This window comes from Rattus norvegicus, chromosome 1 (assembly GCF_021556685.1).
Source record: "Rattus norvegicus strain SHRSP/BbbUtx chromosome 1, alternate assembly SHRSP_T2T, whole genome shotgun sequence".
Lineage (NCBI taxonomy): Eukaryota > Metazoa > Chordata > Mammalia > Rodentia > Muridae > Rattus > Rattus norvegicus.
Genome location: NC_141534.1, coordinates 21,488,685 through 21,509,200, shown reverse-complemented (window position 1 = coordinate 21,509,200; position 20,516 = coordinate 21,488,685). Strand labels below are relative to the sequence as shown.

At 43.5% G+C, this 20,516-nt stretch overlaps 1 long non-coding RNA gene across 1 annotated transcript in view; it reads right to left on the bottom strand.

Annotated features, from left to right (window-relative positions):
* Positions 1 to 7,529: 7,529 nt before the first annotated feature.
* LOC148006874 (uncharacterized) overlaps positions 7,530 to 20,516 on the bottom strand; it is a 37,652-nt gene continuing 24,665 nt past the window's right edge. Inside the window, exon 2 of the long non-coding RNA XR_015644752.1 lies at positions 7,530 to 8,876. This is a non-coding gene — a long non-coding RNA (uncharacterized LOC148006874). The remainder of the gene's footprint in view (positions 8,877 to 20,516) is intronic.

The window sequence follows — 20,516 nt, the reverse complement described above, 5'->3', positions numbered from 1 at the left end:
AAAGCATGATTTTGGTTTGCTGAATGCCGCAGCTGTATTCCTGTAATTGGACCTTTAATGAAGCCACTGGAGATGCACATGTAGGGGAACTGACATTCACAAAGGGTGACATGCTCCGACCTTACGCACACTGCATGGTAAAACCTATGGCTATGCTGTGTTTTGCTTTCAGCCAAAGACTCCATAGTCCCCCCAAAGAATATCCCTTAGTCTCCCCTCTCTCCTCTCTTTGCTGTCAATCATCCCAGCCCCAATGTGCTGCCTGCAGTCACCTAAGCACAAACAGATGTTCCCATGAACAAGAAGAGGGGGCATGGAATTTCTGTAGCCACTAAAGATCTTCTTCATCTAAAACATGGACAATAAATATGTAGACCAAGTCATGGTGAATCCACAGACAGATATCTGATATTGACAGAGAATTGTCCTTCAGCTGATGTTTATGAAGCTTGCCTCCTATGGCTAGGAAGAAGGACACTTAGCCTCCCAAAGTCAGAAGCTAGAACATCCTCTTGTTTTTTGTTAACTTTTATTGATTCTTTCATTTCACACCATGTACCCCATTACCACTCATCTCCCCATCCCTTCATGCCTGCCCTCTACCCTGCAACCTCCCCGCTTTACAGAAAATGAAAACTAGAAATAAAGTGGACACCTATCGTGGAGGCTGCAGTGTGGAAACCTTGTTGTGGAAGCTGCGGTATGCCATGTCGTCTATCCCTTCAGCCAAACAGCTTTAACTGCAAATGTTTGAAGTCATTGGTCTGATCCAAGACCTCTGGCTTCTGCTACAGCATCAATCCTGCATCCCTACCAGAATTCCCGTGCCGTGGAGGTCCTAAAGCTTTGCATCTACAGGAACGGGCACTTTGTGTACTCCAGCAGTTCATCGATGGAGTAGGCCAACTCAGAGCCCTGGATCTGGACATAGGTGGGAGCTGAGTTGGTCAGCCCACCAGCACTCCTGCAACATGCCGCCAGGGACAGTTCTCCCACTTTGCCCAGCTCTCATGCCTTCAGTGCAGCCCTAACACCAGGTTTTCCACATTCCCACCACCAGAGCCAGCTCTACTATGCTCACCAGGCAGGCACGGTGCAGGCCCGCCCGCTTTCCCAAGTGCTGCAGCCAGCAAAGTGCAGGGCCAGCTCTCCCAAGTGTGGTGGCCAATGAGGAATGGGACCAATTCAGCACAGTGCTCAGACATCAACATGCCTCTGGTTGCAGCCCATGCCAGAGACATCGGTTTGGCCTTTGGACATCAACACAGACCCTTTCTATGGTAAGACCATGGACCCAGACACAGACATGGTCCTCAGACACAGCCTGGGCCCAGATGTCACCATGGCTTTAGATGGTAGCACAAGCCACAGATCAGTTTGACGCCCTGGCATCAGTTACCACTGACATCCAGATGGCCTTCAGGGGCAACACAGGCCACAGATATCAGTATAGATCCTGAGTGCAGTAAAACCACAGACTCAGACATGGCCCTTGGTAGAAGCCAGGGACGGGACCTCACCATGGCCTCAGGTGGTGCACGGTGCAAGCTCTTCCTATCGTCCTGCTCCTCGCCACCATCAGATATCCGGGTCTACCTCTCTCCAGTGCACAAACAGAACCTCTCAACCTTGCTTTCCCTCATCTCCCTGTCACATACTTGTTCACCGTAGTAGCACCTGCCGTGGGCCGGAGCACATGCGTGGGTGTCTCTCTTCTGGCCACCATGGGGCTGTGCCTAAATTAACATGTTAAACTGATCATCTCTAGAAAACAAAATACCTTGAAGCAATTACCTCACAATGCATTAAATAGAGAAATTATAAGATAAGCTGTGAAAATAATTAGGACGAGCAATTTTTCAAAGCGCACTTTCAATTAGAAATTGAATCTTCACAGTTGTCTTACAAGAAGAAAAGAGAAATTAGGTCTCTGGAGCATTCGTCATCCATCACCATCACTGTTACTTATCCCTATAATTAATACCACTTGATCTGGGATCAATTGTAGAAAGACTGCATTTCTTCCATTTGCTCTTGAGAGAAAGGCTCACTTTCCTCAGTCAAGGGTTTGACCAATCCTTCCTTACTCAGAATCCCAGGTTTAGCTTGATCCAATACCCCAAAAGTTCATAAAAGGACAGCTGCAACAGTCTATATTTTCTTTCTAGGAATACTCTGGTCACTGGGAGAAATCTTCAGATTGAATGTACCCAGAGGGTTCTTCTTCAACTGCCTGCAGTGGGGTGAGCTTCCAGCAGTGGGGTGAGCTTCCTACAGTGGGGTGAGCTCCCTGCAGTGGGGTGAGCTTCTTGCAATAGGGTGAGTTTCCTGCAGTAGTGACCTTGCAGTGGTGACCATTACTGTAATGTACCTTCCTACTGTGGTGAGTTTCCTGCAGTGATGACCTTGCAGTAGTGACCTTTACTGTAATGTACCTTCCTGCAGTGGTGAGCTTCTTGCAATGGGGTGAGCTTCCTGCAGTGGTGAACTTCCTGCAGTGGTGAGCTTTACTGTAATATATCTTCATGCAGTGGTGAGCTCCCTGCAGTGGTGAACTTCCTGCAGTGGGGTGAACTTCCTGCAGTGGGGTGAACTTCCTGCAGTGGGGTGAGTTTCCTGCAGTGGTGAACTTCCTGCAGTGGTGAACTTCCTGCAGTGGTGAACTTCCTGCAGTGGGGTGAGTTTCCTGCAGTGGTGAACTTCCTGCAGTGGTGAACTTCCTGCAGTGGTGAACTTCCTGCAGTGGTGAACTTCCTGCAGTGGTAACCTTGCAGTGGTGGACTTTACTACAATATACCTTTCTGCAGTGGTGAGCTCCCTGCAATACTTCATTTTCCTGAAATGGTGAGCTCCCTAGAAGATTCCTCTGCACTAGTGTGCTTTTCTGCCTATTTCAGCTTTTCTTCTTACTGATTTGCAGGGTGCGGTGAAGATGTTGAATACGTTTCCAATACTCATGGAAAACACTCCTAGTTTCACTCTGATTTGCTACGTCCTTAAGAAGAAACCTCTGTATAGAGCAGAACTGCTCACAGCAGCTCAAAGGCTGCAGTCGCTGCAGCCACAGAAACCCTACGTATGCACAGTACCTGCTTCTCAGCATATTTATAGACGTCCAGACAGGAACTATTTCCATGGTATTCCCACTGTTTACTCCCCAGTAGATCAGCAAACTGCTTGACTCAGGAAGCAAGTTTTCCTTAAAGCAACATTTCTCAAAGTGTAAGCAGGGCTCACCTGCACCCATGATCCCCGGCATTCTAACATGAAAGGCAGCCCCACCAGCCCCACTTCAGACTGACAGCTGAATAGCAATCTGTAGTTTAAAAAGAAGTTTTCAACCATTGTCTTGGAGGATGAATCCATCTGAACAAAACATTTTGAACTCATCGTGAAGTGCATGATGTGGAGAGCTTATGTATGTGACTGTAACCACCTCCTCCGGGTGGCACCCTGCAGACTTATAAGCTGCCGACCTAACCTGGATATTCACAGCACCAGGCCATTCTGTCCCGTGAGATCTGTCATGCTGTTCTTTCTCAGCCGCATTTCCTTGTCCTCTGCCCTCTCCATTTCAAAACTCAGAAAAACTCCATTTCAAAACAGCAGAATGAAAAATCTCTGCCATTTTCACAATTTTCAAGAGTGGGCTATGCAAGCTCTGGGGTTGACTTTTTCATTCATCAGACTTTGTCCCAGGCTAGCCCAGACTGTGTGCAGCATTCTAATCCTTTCTGTTGGTAAGCAGTGCAGAGTGAACGTATCTGAATGTGCTTATAATCGAGCCCCTTAGTTCCATAGCGGGTGAGCTAGCATAGTAGCCACTACACTTCACTACCTTCTGTTACCCAGGACCAAGGTAGAGACCAGACCAGGAAGCCACACAGCACCTCATTTCAGAGAGAGCACCTAGGAGGCCAAGGTTTGGGAGAACATACCAAGATGGATAGACTCAATAATTTCCCTATAGTGAGATCAATACACAAAGAACTCGGCAGACTGATCTCCACTTGATCTATGATGGAGGAGGGTGACAAAAATGTCATTAAAAAAAAAAGGCAAGTTACAGAAGACATTTCAAGTCATTCAAGCATAATGTATTTTAATGTAATTTAAATATACACACATACTCACACATATACCACTCACCACACACATACACTCACATGAACCACACACACTTACACATAACACCACACCACACACATTCACACCTACCTTCACATACTTACCACATACCACACATAATACACTCACATACCACATTTAATACACTCACACATGTACCACAAACACACATGTACCACATACACTCACACATACCACACACACACACACCACACACACCACACACACCCACACATGTACCACATACACTCACACGTGTACCACACATAACACACACACACCACACATACACACCACACATAATACTCACACATGTACCACACACACTCACACATACCACATACACACACACACCACACATACCACACACATGTACCATATACACTCACACTTGTACCACACATACCCCACACACACACATACACACACCACACCACATCACACATACACATACATACACACCACATACCACACATAATACACTCACACATGTACCACACACACTTACACATGTACCACATACACTCATACATACCACATACACACACACACATGTACCACATACACTCACACGTGTGCCACACATAACACACACACCACACATACACACCACACATAATACTCACACATGTACCACACACACTCACACATACCACATACACACACACCACACATACACACCACACATAATACTCACACATGTACCACACACACTCACACATACCACATACACACACACCACACATACCACACACATGTACCATATACACTCACACTTGTACCACACATACCACACACACACATACACACACCACACCACATCACACATACACACACACACCACATACCACACATAATACACTCACACATGTACCACACACACACACACACACACACACACACACACACACAATGTATTGAAATTACAAACTGTAAACATCCTTAGGGTTTTTTTCTATTAATTTCCTAGGCCTCCTTGCTAGGAATTGGTGACCTCGTTCATTAATCAGATATGGTTAGAGGGATTCTCTGATTTTCTAGGTCTACTCTTGATTTTCTTTGTCCAGGGCCTGCATTGTGCTCAGTTCCTCTAGTCCAGACTGGTCTCCATGGGAACTGTTATCCCCTTGTTCTCATTCAAAGTCTAGAGCGTCCACACTGAGGTCACGTGGGTCACTGCATTGTTTGGGTTTCTCTCTATCCAACTCCCTAACCACACACTATTAACAGCATTAAAGTTGTTAGTGTCCCAAACTCTGAAAAGTATCTGTCCAAGACAAAAACGCACAGTTCTCCTGTGCCCTGGGCTGAGCCTCCCACTGGTGTGCCTGTCACTATTTCCGCAGGGGGCTGCATGCTCATTTTGGAGGTAAAAAGACTTGATTTGGGCTTTCTTCTCCTGGAAAAATAATCCCTTTTCTATTCTAAAGCCTTTTCATTTCGTATTTCCTGTAATCAAAGGAAACTTGCAAAGTCACCTGAGGTTTTCCCAACTGTAGCATATAGGGTACACTGCTCCGACCAGCATTTTGCTCCCAACATGTCTGCTGGCAAGAACGAAGTCTGAACTCCCTTCTTGGAGGGCATGGCTCTCTGCAGGGCACCCAGGTCGCAGATGAAAAGGAAACAGGAAACACGGAAGTTCACGGAAAGCGTGGGATGAGCTTTAACTGAGCAGCACAGAAAGGACACACTGGTCCAGATGCGTGGCCTGCACTGTATGCGGAGGCAGGGGCATTCCTTTGTCATGTGCAGAGCTGTTGCCCCCAGTTAGATTAGGGAGAAAAAAGAAGGCGCAAGGGTTAGCTGCAGCGGGAGCAATGACATTGACATGGGCCCTTCCGTGCTTCTTTGGGAACAAGTGTATTGAGTGCCGACCGAATAAAGAGAGTATGGGTTTGAATAACCAGGATTTTAATGTAAAAATTAAGCCATTGCTGAGATGCTGTGAAAGGAAACCACCATAATGAGGAGAAACGCAGGTTCTTACCTGAGCTCCTCGGTACTGACAGTTTAATAATGATGGCTTCTGAAGCAGGGGCTGAATTTGAAGCTGTTCTTGGTTCTTTTTTTTTTTTTTCTAAATTCAATTTTCAAAGAATAAGGTGCTGCGATTTTTTTTTTAATCACTCTAGAAAATTACTCGTTTTCAAAAAAAAAAAAAAAAAAAAAAAAAAAACCTGTTCCTTGAGGGAAACATTCTATAATAAAAGGCAATAAAGCTCTGTAATTGCATGAAATAAGAAACTCCCTGGTTTGGACAGAGAACTGGAGGAAGACAGAAGTCTGTGCAGGGGATTCGTTGCCCCTCCAGATGACTAAGACTGCAGCAGAACTGTTCCGGTTACTTTGTTGCCTTTGCCCAGATTGTTTTAGCAATGGAAACTACATGGAACGGATTTGTCAGCACACACACCTGATTTAGTAAATAACCTGGCTCAAAGGGGTCCCTACGATTTGAGTGTTGTCATTGTTGTTGTTGTTGTGTTGTTTTTAAACAGTTGGGTCTCAGTTATGTAGCCCAGGCTATCCTCCAACTCACTACCACCTTGCCTCTGCCTCCCTAGTTCTGCCAATACAGGCCTGGCCCAACACACTGAAACCTCTGTGATGTAATTTTTTTTCTTTTTTGAGAAAGGGTCTCAATTTGTAGCCCAGGTTGGACTCTAACTCATATCCACCTGCCTCTACTACCTGAGTGCTGTAATTAAGGGCGTGTACCATGAAGCCTAGCATAGCTGTGATTTTTAAAGTGGGCGGAGCTGTAGAAATTCTAGGATCCCTCTTCACAAAGTCACACAGGAGAGTGAGAACAGGCGCGCAAGGACCACAGGCTTCTTAAACAGGCTTGGGCTTGTACCTAAAACTGAGCTAGCCAACACACCTAGTAGCCATTTCTTTTCTTTGGTCTTTTGATTCAAATCCCAATAATATTCAAATGCAATTGAATTGCAGAAACATTTCTAAAAAACGAGAAACACTCAGGAAGTAAAATATGTTTCTCCCTCCATGCACTCCTCAAATGAAGGCTAAGCACACTGTCTCTATTAGTCTCTCTGTCAACTTCAAATGAATCTGATCATGCTTCTTCCTTCACTTAATCATTCATGCATATATTACTACATTTTAAAATATATTATATATTATAACTTTCTTTTTATTATCTTAGGCATATTGAGGTATACCAAAGAGAACATATGAGATATACCTCCTTACTCTTTTTAACCCCATAGCAGTTCATGATCTCAAATTCTGTAGTTTAAAAAAAAAACAATTATCAGTTTATTGAGAAATCTTCCTTTCCTCTAGTTTTGTAAATAGTAAAATTGTCACAATAAGTATTCTTCAACGAATACATTTCTTTGTAAATATACTCTGTCGGATAAGTGCTCAAAATACAATTGCTTTGTTAAAGGCATTTATATTTTAATTTTGTGTTACCTTTATAACTTATCATTTTAATAATTCATTCGTAACATAACATTATGAAATTCATATACACACCAACAATGCATGCAATTCCTCACACCCAGACTAGTACTTAGTATTGTAGTAGGGGAATCAGGCAAGGCTGTCCAGTTGGGACCCTGCAGTTCAAGTAAGAAAAGACAGATTACCAAGAGTAAAGCACGCACTCGTACACATACAGAGGGGCCATCATCCAGGAGTAACTTAGAGAAGTTTGTGGAGCATCCCAACAAAAACAAAACAAAACAAAAAACTCAAAAATGTTTTTTGAGAATGGCATGACAAAAGAAAAGGGCTGCGTTTCTAGGGCTAAAGTTGGTTGAAGATAATATTAGGAGCAAGCTAACGACGGATAGCGTCTGGTTAGTCCATTTTACTGCACAGCTTGCTCTGGTGCCCGAGAAATGTCTTGGGTCGTCTCCAGAGATCACCTTCTGTCCTTCCTGGTAGAACACAGAAGAGGAGCAGCTTGCCAAGTTCATGTCCTGCTTTTAGGCAAGTAATATCCTTATGGTCACGTTTCCTCAATCCTGCTCTGCTCAGAATCATCTCGATGCCAAAGTGCCGTGTTTGAGGAGCCATATCGTGTGGCTCTACCATATACCCAAAGTTTAACTTTTAAATATAATACTGGTTGAAGATGATAACTCATTTCCATTTCTATTTCCCAGATGCCTGAGAAGGTTCATTGTCCTTGCTGGGACTTAGAACATGTACAGCACATTACCCCAAGTTTAGTACCTCCTTGGCATACTGACCATTTTGAGCTAAGGAAGATTGGACACGGTATTGAAAGGAATATTTTGTTTTTTGTTTTTTGTTTTTTTCTTTTCTTTTTTTCGGAGCTGGGGACCGAACCCAGGGCCTTGCGCTAGCTAGGCAAGCACTCTACCACTGAGCTAAATCCCCAACCCAATATTTTGTTTCTTAAACAACTCAGTTGTGTCATGTGATGCTTCTCTGGAAGCTGTCTTGTGAGAGGGCGTGTGATGTTTCCCTGAAAACAGACACTTGAGAGAGCACAGGGTATTTAGAAAGAATATAAATGGAACCCCACAGACAGTGAGAGGAGGATTTTGCATTGCTAGGCCACTGTGCAACACTTTGCTGGTCTTTGCTGGTCTCCACTGGTCTTCACTTTGTAGAGAGAAATGCACGGGAGAACTTCTCGTGGTTTTCTGGCTGTTTCTGGCCGCTTCCGCTGATTCGTGTTCGCCTTGCTGTTTTTGTTGGATTGTGCTGCTGTGTTGGTGTTTACGACTGAGTTGAATCCTGCTATCCTGAGAACGAAGAATGGAATTACACCAAGGAACTACTTCAAAACAGGTCCACAACTCCCTTTTCTTCTTAGCCTTCTTTTTCCTCTACCTCTGGCTGGTACGTTAGAAGGGACCTTGAAGCATTTAAGAACTCTAAATAAAGTAGGTTTTGACAAAGCTAAGCCTACACTGTATAATTATTTACTCCAAAGTGGCTCGTAGAATCTAGGACTCCTCTCCCACAGAAACTGGGCATAGAAATCAGAAATCTCCTCCCCTAAACAAAGCCATACTACCTAGCAGATCACTTTCTGGCTTAGTCCCTTCTCTCCTGAGAATCCTTTGGGGATGGAGGACTGGGAGAAGGGTGCCCTAGAGAGACAGAAAGAGCCTGCGTGAACACACTTGCACTCCTCTGTTTAAGGCCAGAAGGTTGCACCCCACTTTATCCAATAATAGTTCTCCAAAACCCCTACATCTCACCAGTCTTCACAGAAAAGACTCCTGTGTCTTTAGGTCTTCATTGTTTAAAACTCACATGTCACATAAGGTTTTGCTCAGATATATTTGTTTGGCCTAACTAGTGTTATGGGGGCATAAGCCATGGAAATTCTAACGAGCGAGGAGAAGACAGTACTGTTTCTCCCCCTGCAAATATTTTCTCTTCTCTGTGGCCTGCCTGCTGATGTCCTTAGCTCATTTCTCATGCGCGTGCACGTTGACAGGCGATTTTGAAATGCAATCCTTTTTGAGGCATGCTACGGGCCCTTCATCCTGCCTATGTCCTTGTCTGTCTCCTGATTTTTTTCTTAAATATTTTTATTTGTCATATTGAAGCTTCTAATTTCTGGGTAAAAAAAATTCTTTCTCGAATCATATATGACATAATTTCTTTCTTGAGTCATATATGACATCATTTCTTTCTTGAGTCATATATGACATCATTTCTTTCTTGAGTTATATATGACATCATTTCTTTCTCAAATCATATATGACATTATTTCTCCTGCTTAATAAGTTTAACTTCACTCCAAAGATGCTACATTCTGCAGTTTTGGTTTTTCTTTTTTTTCAAGAGTGGTTTTCTACAATGTCAAGTTGTCGACTACCTTTTCCAAAATCATTTTCTGTACATTCTCCACATGGTGATCTATCCAATAAATCTCCCTGGACTGCTTGGGGTGGTGGAGATGATCATTATTATTGTTGGTCTGGGATTTTATTTTGCTTTGGTTTTGCAGTTTTGATTTGTCTTGCCAAAGGGGAAATGAACTGAGATTTATAGGCAAGGTCACCTTCACTTTTCCAAAGGTCTGGAGAGACAAAAGTACAGAAATCAGGGCTAGCAAGCTCACAGCAAGAAAGCTCTATTATTCATCACAGCCTGAACACATACTTAAAGACACACTAACTATCACAGCACAGGCCGCATATACCTACAGACACGCATTGTATTAGTTAGGTCTTATTGCTGTGAACAGACACCAGGTGTTGGAGGAAGTGTGTCACTACAGGAGTGGGCTTGGAGACCCTCCTCCTAGCTACCTGAGGGTTCTCAGTCTGTTCCTGGCTTCCTTTGGGTGAAGATGTAGAACTCAGCTCCTCCTGCACCATGCCTGCCTAGATGCTGCCATGCTCCTGCCTTGATGATAATGGACTGATCCTCTGAACCTGTAAGCCAGCCCCAATTAAATGTTGTCCCTTATAAAACTTACATTGGTCATGGTGTCTGTTCACAGCAATAAAACCCTAACTAAGACAGAAGTTGGTACCGGGGACTGGGGTATTGATGTGATAGGCCTGACCATGCTTTTGTTTGGAAGAATGTGGATTTTGGGTCTTTGGATTTGGAAAGCAGTGGAATGCTTTAAATGGGGCTTAATGGGTTATCTTAGTAGGAATGCAAAAGTCTTAGTTACTGAGAATGATTTGAATTGTGCAGGCCGGGCCCTAGAGGTTTCAGAGGAGAAGAATTTCAGTATGTTCTGTAAAGACTGCTATTGTGGTATTTTGGTGAAGAATGTGGCTGCTTTTTGTCCTTGTCTGAAGAGTCTGCCTGAGGCTAAGGTGAAAAGACTCAGATTAATTGCATTGACAAAGTAAGTCTCAGAAATGCCCATCATAGACTTGGTTCTCTGGTTAAGTCTCATGAAGAGCATTTTAATGAAAAAAGAGAAGTTGAGAAAGGAAAAATACAAAATATATGGTTCGAGCATTAAAGGGACACCTGGAAGTGAAATAGAGTTGAATCCTGTGTTCAAGGATATCAAATTGAATTAAGGGAGTAATGACCTTGGGGCAAGATCCCACCCTGCTAGGTTAGCTCCAGGCAACTTAGTACAAACCTTTACTCCCAGGAGACAGGCATACAGATCTCTAAATTCAAGGTCAATCTACAGAGCAAGACCTGGACAGCCAAGTTTAGGCAGTGAAGGGGTTAGAAAAGAGAAAGCTAGGAGGAGGGTCTCCAAGCCCACCCCCACAGTGACACATTTCCTCCAACAAGGCCACACCTTCTAATCGTGCCACTCCCTGGGCCAAGCATGTGCAAAAACCATCACACTTGTTAAACTATTACAGCACAGACTGGGGAGTGGACTCCTTGGGTAAAGTGCTTGCCATGACAGCATGACAACCTGAGTTCCAGAAGTCGCATAAAAACGCAGCTGTATTAGCATGAACTTGTAGCACCGATGCTTGGGAAGAGGAGACAGACAGATCTCTAGGGCTCACTTGACAGCCAGTGTACTTGGTGAGTTCTGGGCCAGTGGGGGACATTGTCTCAAAAAACGGGGACAGCTCCTGAGAAAAAGCACCTGAGGTTGCCTTCTGGCCTTCACATGCATGAGCATACATGAGCATACCAGTACATACATGTGCACATACATTTGTACCTTCATGAACATGCACATACATTCTTGCAAATTATAGCAATACCATATACCATGACCATGACTTTGAAATACTTCTCTGTAAAGGAGCTATCATAAGTTATATCCCTCAGAGATTCTCCCAGCCATATCTCTCACACACTGCATTTTCCAGAACCATGTCACTCTCTTACCCAGAAGTGAAGGCTACTTCCTCTTTTCTGGAGACCAGGGAGATTTGTAGTACATTCATAAACAACTGGATCTATGCCTCTGTTGGACTCCAAAGCTTAGGTTTAAAACAGTCTGATGCAGCTTCAACCGTATTGGCCTTAGGGTTTCCAACTGCTACAAGAGCAGTTCTGTTACTCCAAGACCATCAAATTGTAGGGAAGGCTAAAGGAGCCTTACACACACACATACATGCATATGCACATGTACACTCACACGCACACACACACACACACACACCACAGATAACAAATACATAGACTTGTGCTCATTTGCATGCATATTTTAGTATAGCTAGATACATACATATGTGTATGTTTATATACATGTACATGAATGTATCATGTGTGGATGTGTATATATACTCATACATATGTACATGTATATGTGTATGTGCATATTTTATATGTGGATATATGTAGATACATATGTGTCTGATGTGTGTCCACATTTTTGTGGGTGAATTGCATGTATATATTGCAGATTTATGCATACATGTATGTACAGACATGTTTACATGTATGTGCATATATTATATGAGAGTAAAGAGCGAGATAGGCCCTCAGCCCAGCTCTTCCAGGCGCTCCAGTGCCTCAAGGCTCTTGAGCTTTGGAAGGTCTTGAACCAGAACTGTTCAAATAAATCCTTCCTGAATTTCTGACCTACAGAAATCAAGTGAATACATATTCATATGTGTATATGTATATATATATATATATATATATATATATATATATATATATACACTATTGGTTTAAGTCACTAATTTTCAGATACAGTAAATAAAGGTGGGCTATTAAACAGTAACTACCAATGGAATGGAATTATATCTCTGCATGTGGCCTCATTCCCATAATTCCACCTTGCTTAAGAAGGTTACTGCATACCCCACCCTACAAACTATTACAGATGAAAATTAAACTTTTATAAGAAAGACACAAGGGACTGGAGATGGTTCAGTGATTAGAACACTTGCTACTCCTCCAGAGGACCTGATTTAGTCCTCAGCATCCAGTCTTAACCACCTGGAATCTCCCAGGGATCTGTTGACCTTTTCTGACCTCTACGGCAACCACACACACATGGCATGGATTCACACAGGTACATGCACAGGCACATATATAAAAGAAATTATATATATTATTACACACACTACATATATGTATGTGTATGTGTATATATATATGCACTGTCTTAGCAGAGGACCCAAGGTCAGTTCCCAACTGTCGCGCGCCTAATGTCCCGCCAGTAAGAACGACGCGCGGCAACAGGATTCTTCTGCGAACAAGCCTTTACTGTGTTACAGCTCTTCTTAGTGTTACAGCTCTCTTAGTGTTACAGCTCTCTTGAACAGGGACTCCGAGCAGCAAAATCGCTCGGCTTATATAGACAACAGTATGCTAATTATCTCTCAGGGATTGGTGGGGCTTGGATCACCCCACTACTTGTCCTCCAGGGATTGGCGGAGAATGAATCACCTCATTAGCATATTAACGGTCAACTAACACCTGGTGAATAAACCGCACATGTGCAGTACCGCTGTTCACCACTAGAGGGAGCCCTAGCAAGGGGACAAGCCTGCACATGCGCAGTAAGTCGTTTATATCCAGACAAGGCTGGATGTCGGCGCCATCTTTGTTTCGCCGCGCCGCTCTCTACATCTCCCCCTTTTTTGTTTAATAAAATGACTGGTCTAGATCTGGGTGTCACGTCAATCTTGTCATTGCTCCTGTCTTAGGTCATTCTCATCCAAACTCGGCCTTACCCGTCATAGAGTTACCCTATCGCCACCGGGCCCCGTGTCTTAGGTTGGTCCGAGTTCGAGGAAAGTTGCCCGTCCCTGGATACAATGACTCCACATGACTGTGACAAAAATGATCTAGGGCGAACTCTTGATCTTTCAAAGAGGCCAGCCATATGTTGGGAGAAGCACCCTTTTTAATGGTGGTCATAGCCTGGTAAACAACCATTTTGTGTCTGGCATGTTCTCTTTTTAAACAGCCAATAAGCCAGAGACCTACTCCGCATCCCAGGAGGACAATAGCTCCCCGGGACAAACATGCCCGCCCACTCCTTGAAAAGGGAGAAAGCATTGGTAATCCATGAGGTAAAGTCTTCAACTGTGATGGGGTCCAGCCTAGTGCTGTTGAGGACAGCAATCTGCATCAGCAATTGTCTTGATAGTTGCTCTGCTTTCATGGACCAGTTTCCTTTCAGATAATTCGAGATTTCTTTGCTCTGTTGAAAATTCTGAGAAAAGTTAGCTCACAAAGGAATAATGCATAAACCTCTAAGGGAGGAAACACAAGACAGCTGTGTCATATGATACAGTGCTTCAATTTGTTCTTGAACTAAATCTATCCTTTGATTGGCTAATAGAAGGCCAGATGCCAAATGGGTATTAAATTCTTCTTGTATCTCTAGCACCACTGCAGTTCTTTCTACAATCTGATTGACAGTCTCAGCCGTCTGTATTTGATTGGTCATAGCGATTTCAGCTGTGGTAGCTTCGGCAGCAGACAGCACAATGGCTGAAATTATGGCTGCCGTAATTCCAAAATCTCTTTTGGCTCTCAGCAAATTAAGAATAGGAAAGCTATCTGGGTTTGCCTCCACTGGGATTGGCACAAAGGAGGGAATCTTAACTATCACTGCGGTGTCATTAGTGCCATCCCAGCATTCAGCTAAATAGCAGACTACATCAGAGCTATTACAATTTAAAGCACCACTGCTTACATTAGTGCTTATCAGAAAAAAGGTGATCTAGCACATACTGAAGTACTAGTGGCAGTATTATTTACCAAGAGGTTATTATATTGAATATTGATCAACCTGGTATCACCTTTTTCTGGTAGCTGAAACATTATACAGCACGAAGTTCTCTCCCATCAACCTAGCAAAGGGGGTCAGGGATGTATATGCCCCTTGCTCATTGGACAGCACCCATTGAAACCAAGACCAGAGATTATGCTTGTCAGTCTTATTCTCAAAACAGTAGAATTGCTATGAACTGGCATGGGTACTGGCCAGGATCTGGCAATAGCCCACAGGGTGAGCGAATTAACCTGTATTACCATTCCCAGTAGCAATAGTAGGGTTCGTAGTCTCATCTTCAGGAAGAGCAGAAGGCAATTTTCGAGTCAAACACTCAGGTACCCAAATTGGATTTTCTTGATTCTGCAGAAAAACACAAATCGCTCCCCTAGATCTCGAAATCACGGGATCTGGGCCATGCCATTCATCAGTCAAGACATCCTTCCACTTTACTTCTGGATTAGTTATAGGTGTAGTAGCAGCATGGCGATCCGCAGCAGAGCGGCCATGCGCATCCAAAATTAAGAAATTTAGAGTAAATAGAGCTAAAGAAAGTTGTTCTTTTGGTGTTCGGCTGTTGGCAATCCCCTCTTTTTGTTTTTGTATAAGCTCTTTTAAGGTACGATGTACTCTTTCCACAATTCCTTGACCTTGGGGATTGTATGGCAATCTTGTAGTATGTTTGACCTGCATTGTCTGGCAAAATGCCTGAAAGGACTTTGCAGTGTAGGCAGGCCTGTTGTCTGTCTTGAGACTATCAGGCTTTCCCCAGGCTGCCCATGCCTCTAAGCAATGGCTAATGGCATTACGAGCCTTTTCACCAGTCATCAGAGTAGCATGTATAATACCGGAATAGGTATCAACAGAAACATGAGCATATTTTAAATTTCCAAATTGAGATATGTGTGACATCCATCTGCCAAAGTTTTAGCTGGATCAGACCACGAGGGTTAATACCACATGAGGAGGGTGGTGAAATTGAACACAATTTTGGCAACGTAACACCACATCACAAGCTGCAGCTCTAGAGATTTTTAAATTTTTGTTGAAGAGTAAAAGCAGGTACATGAAACTTTTGATGAAATCCTCTAGCGAGATCAACCGGAGTGGCATGAAAAATAAACTCTCTACGAGTACTAGCATCCACCAGGGTGTTATTACTGGTCATGGGACCAGGCAAATTAGTATGGGCTCGAATATGTTGTATAAAAATTTTATTTTTTCTGGCCCAAATCAAATTTTGTAATTCTAAAAGAATTTGACATACGGTACTACTCGACCAAATTGGCCCTGCAATTTCAAGTGAGTGCACAGCATTAACTACATAAGCAGAATCAGAAATTAAATTAAAATAATCATGAAATCTTTTGAAAACTTTCAATACAATTTTATATTCTGTAATTTAGGGGGTACCTGGACTGTATTGAATTAATACTGGTTCTTGAGAATCAACCATATAGGCACCTACACCTGTTTTGGAGCCATCTGTATAAATATCTAACAAAGGCTCTGGCAAAGGCTCTGAGGCAGTGATCTTAGGAAAGATCACTGGATGTTCAGTAAAAAAAAAATTGTAGCAAAGGATCCTTAGGATAATGATTGTCAAACTCTCCATCAAAACTACAGCGTAATATGGCCCAATCATCTATCAAGGCACACAATGTTTCTATTTGAGCTGTTGTATATGGTATAATAATTTTCTTGGGTAAAATACCAAAATGCTGAATACAAGATTTAACGCCTAACACAGCAAGCTGTGCAACAGCAGAAGTGTAATATTCAAGGGTCTTATTTGGAGAAGTATGGGGATAAATCCAAAGAAGTGGACCTTGTTGCCATAGCACTCCTGTAGGCTGACAAAAGGTTCTTAGTATACACAAAAGCAGATCTTCCTTTTCCTTGTACCTTCTTAGCATTGCCTTTTCTAATCTTCTACTTTCCTCCAATGTTACATTTTTTTTAAACCATATCCAATAACTTAAAAGCCAATAGTCCATAACCAAGGCATGTAGAGAATATTCATTCATTTAAAACCAATCAGAAAACAAAAATGAAGTGGCTACACATACCTTTAATATTTAAATCAATCACCATTTTTACTTTTTCTAGCTGTAGTTTTAAGAGAAACACCTTGTCACCTGTTGAGTCCAATAATCACAGTCAAAGATTTTTCTAAGAGAGACAGCGATCAGTTCCGTTACCTTAGAAGCTGTGAAGCTCCTTGTGTCTTTAGGATCGGCTAGTGTAAACATTTAGCCAGCCCCCTGGGGAGCTTGCCCAGCCGACTTAGGCTTCTAGCTACAGATGCAGGCTCCAAAAGCCAATTGAAACTTTTTATTTATTTGTTCCTTTCTTGAAAGGAGTTAAAGCTACATCAATGGGTGAATCAACCAGCATTTAAAATTTTAACCTTTTCTTTTAAACATGAAACACAAAACATTCAAGCAAGGAGAAGCAAAACCCAGACATAAATTGACATACATGGACAGCTTGGTGCACCAAGGACAGACAATAGACACAGAGGAAAAGAACTAGATGGTGTTCCAACAAAAGGACCCAAACATCCTACCTAAAGAACCCAGAACCAGAAATAAGCACTTCTCCAATAGGAGCCAGCAAGGAGGCAAGACGTCTCCCACCTCCTTCTGTTCCCAGGAGAGCTCCAAAAAGTTTAAGCTCATTTCCTTCTTTTGCCAAAGCATCTGTGGAGAGTTCGGGAGGAATGTTTTTCTCAACCCCATTCTCTCTCTTGTCCACGGTGTAAACTGTCTCTAGTCAGGGTCCAAAGACTAGAAGCATCTATGAGAATCAACTTTGCTTCTCTAGATTTTAACATAACTCTAAAAGAACACATACACAAAAACATTTTACCATTATTACCTTGTCCACTACCACTACCCCAAATCTTTATCTTTGCACATGCTTTCAGTTTCTGTGATCCTTCTGAATTCTGCTTACTGGGGCCTTTAAAATCTGTATCCACCACCTGAGTTCCCATTCGAGGGGTCAATATGAGTCTGGTGGTCGAACTGAGGTCGAGTCCTGCGCTTCCCTTGTTGCTCTGCGGGAGGCCCGGGACCCGATGGTTCTACCTTTAGTTTCACTTTCTCTAAGCTGTCGGTGATGCTTTCTAGATTGTCTGACATTTCTAAGGTCAAGGCTTTTAAAGAATATATCTTATTTGTTTCCTGGTCCTGATTATCCTCTTTTTTTATCTCTGCCTTCTCTCTGTTCCTTTTATCTCCTTTTCTTTTCTTTTTTTCTTTGGAGACCTTTTCTCCCTCTGACATACTTTGTTGCTCTGCAAGGACCCTCTGACCTGTCCTAACGGCTCTAACGGCTTCCTCACATTGTTTATCCTCTAAGCAGGCAGGGACCATTTGCCAAAGAGGTTTTGGTCCGGGCTTAAGCTTGCTGTCTGTGGCTTCTCTATCCCACACAAAGAAAAAAAGAAACAAAATTACCAGCCTTGCCCACAAAGGATCCATAACTTTAGGTTTCTTCACAGTGGCTCTCCACCTAGGCCCATATCTTTCTTCCTCATATATGGCTGCCTCTTCCTCTAATTCCTCCTCCTCGGACTCTGACAACTCTTGCTCAGAGTCACTGCCAGCCAGTTCTAAGGCTTCTAATTCTTTTAATGGATACAAAGTATCCTCTCCGGATGACTTGTACTTCGTCCTCCGGGGCACTCTTATTTTTTCCTCCAGCGGCATTTCTTCTGCCTTTTGTATCTCTTTCACTTTTGTTTTAGTAACCTTTTTCTTTTTGCGAGCTCCTAATTTGAGCTCCTAATTTCTCACTCTGCTCCGTTTCTGCCTCTGCTCCGTTTCTGACATGCTCTCTTAAATCCAAAAAGGGGCATGCCTCTCGAAGCCTAATTTCTCACTCTGCTCCGTTTCTGACATGCTCTCTTCCAAAAAGGGGCATGCCTCTCGAAGCTTACCTTTTAATTTACCTTCTCGCAGTTCTGAATCCTCTTCAGCACACTGAAGGGTCCCCTCAGCACCGACGATGTTGGTTTCCAGGTTTCAGCACCACTTGTCGCGCGCCTAATGTCCCGCCAGTAAGAACGACGCGCGGCAACAGGATTCTTCTGCGAACAAGCCTTTACTGTGTTACAGCTCTTCTTAGTGTTACAGCTCTCTTAGTGTTACAGCTCTCTTGAACAGGGACTCCGAGCAGCAAAATCGCTCGGCTTATATAGACAACAGTATGCTAATTATCTCTCAGGGATTGGTGGGGCTTGGATCACCCCACTACTTGTCCTCCAGGGATTGGCGGAGAATGAATCACCTCATTAGCATATTAACGGTCAACTAACACCTGGTGAATAAACCGCACATGTGCAGTACTGCTGTTCACCACTAGAGGGAGCCCTAGCAAGGGGACAAGCCTGCACATGCGCAGTAAGTCGTTTATATCCAGACAAGGCTGGATGTCGGCGCCATCTTTGTTTCGCCGCGCCGCTCTCTACACCCAACATCCACATTGGGTAGCTCAGAAACTCATATAATGCCAGATCTAGGGGATCCTACACCTCTGGCCTTCTTATGTACCTGGACTCTCACATACACAGGCTCATAGACACACACACAAATTTTTAAATGATAAAAAATAAATATTTAGGGGGCTGGGGATTTAGCTCAGTGGTAGAGTGCTTACCTAGGAAGTGCAAGGCCCTGGGTTCGGTCCCCAGCTCCGAAAAAAAAGAACCAAAAAAAAAATAAAATAAAATAAAATAAATAAATAAATATTTAATGATAAGGACATTGAGACTCACTTTTAATCCCTGCACTAGGAGGCAAAAACAGGTAGTTTTTTTTTTTTTTTAAATCCAGCTTGGTCTACATAGCAAGTGCCAAGATAGACAGAGCCAGTCAGTAAGGCCTTGACCATGAAAAGAGACAGACAGACAGACAGACAGACAGACAGACAGACAGACAGACAGAGGAATCTAATACTTTTTTCAAACTACCCAGTAGTTCTTTCTTTTCAGTGTGATGCTGTCTTTGTTACAGAAAGTGGCTCTGTGTGCACCATATTCTCTCTTCCATATTGTTCTCCTGAACCAAGCACAAGAACACTGAGGGGGAAAGATCTAGATCTGAGGGATGAGCAGCACCAACAATGGGCTTATTGTCTTCTAGGCCTTCTTAGTCCCACGCCTGAATTAACCAGGAGACACTCTCCATGACAGGTACCTAGGGATCACTGGTGTGGCATGAGCACCCCATGGTGTGCAGTGGTGTTGTGTGAGTCCCTCACAGGTGTGCAGTGGTGTTGTGTGAGTCCCTCACAAGTGTGCAGCAATGTGATGTAAGTCCCTCACAGGTGTGCAGGAGTATTGTGTAAATTCCTCACAGGTGTGCAGCAGTGTTACATAAGCCCCTCACAGGCATGCAGCAGTGTGATGTAAGCCCCCCACAGGTATGCAGCAGTATTGTGTAAATTTCTTACAGGTGTGCAGCAGTGTGATATAAGCCCCTCACAGGTGTGCAGCCGTGTGATGTAAGCCCCTCACAGGTGTGCAGCCGTGTGATGTAAGCCCCTCACAGGTGTGCAGCAGTGTTGTGTGAGTCCCTCACAGGTGTGCAGCAGTGTTGTGTGAGTCCCTCACAGGTGTGCAGCAGTGTTGTGTGAGTCCCTCACAGATGTGCACTGGTGTTGTGTGAGTCCCTCACAGGTGTTCAGGGGTGTTGTGTGAGTCCCTCACAGGTGTGCAGCAGTGTTGTGTGAGTCCCTC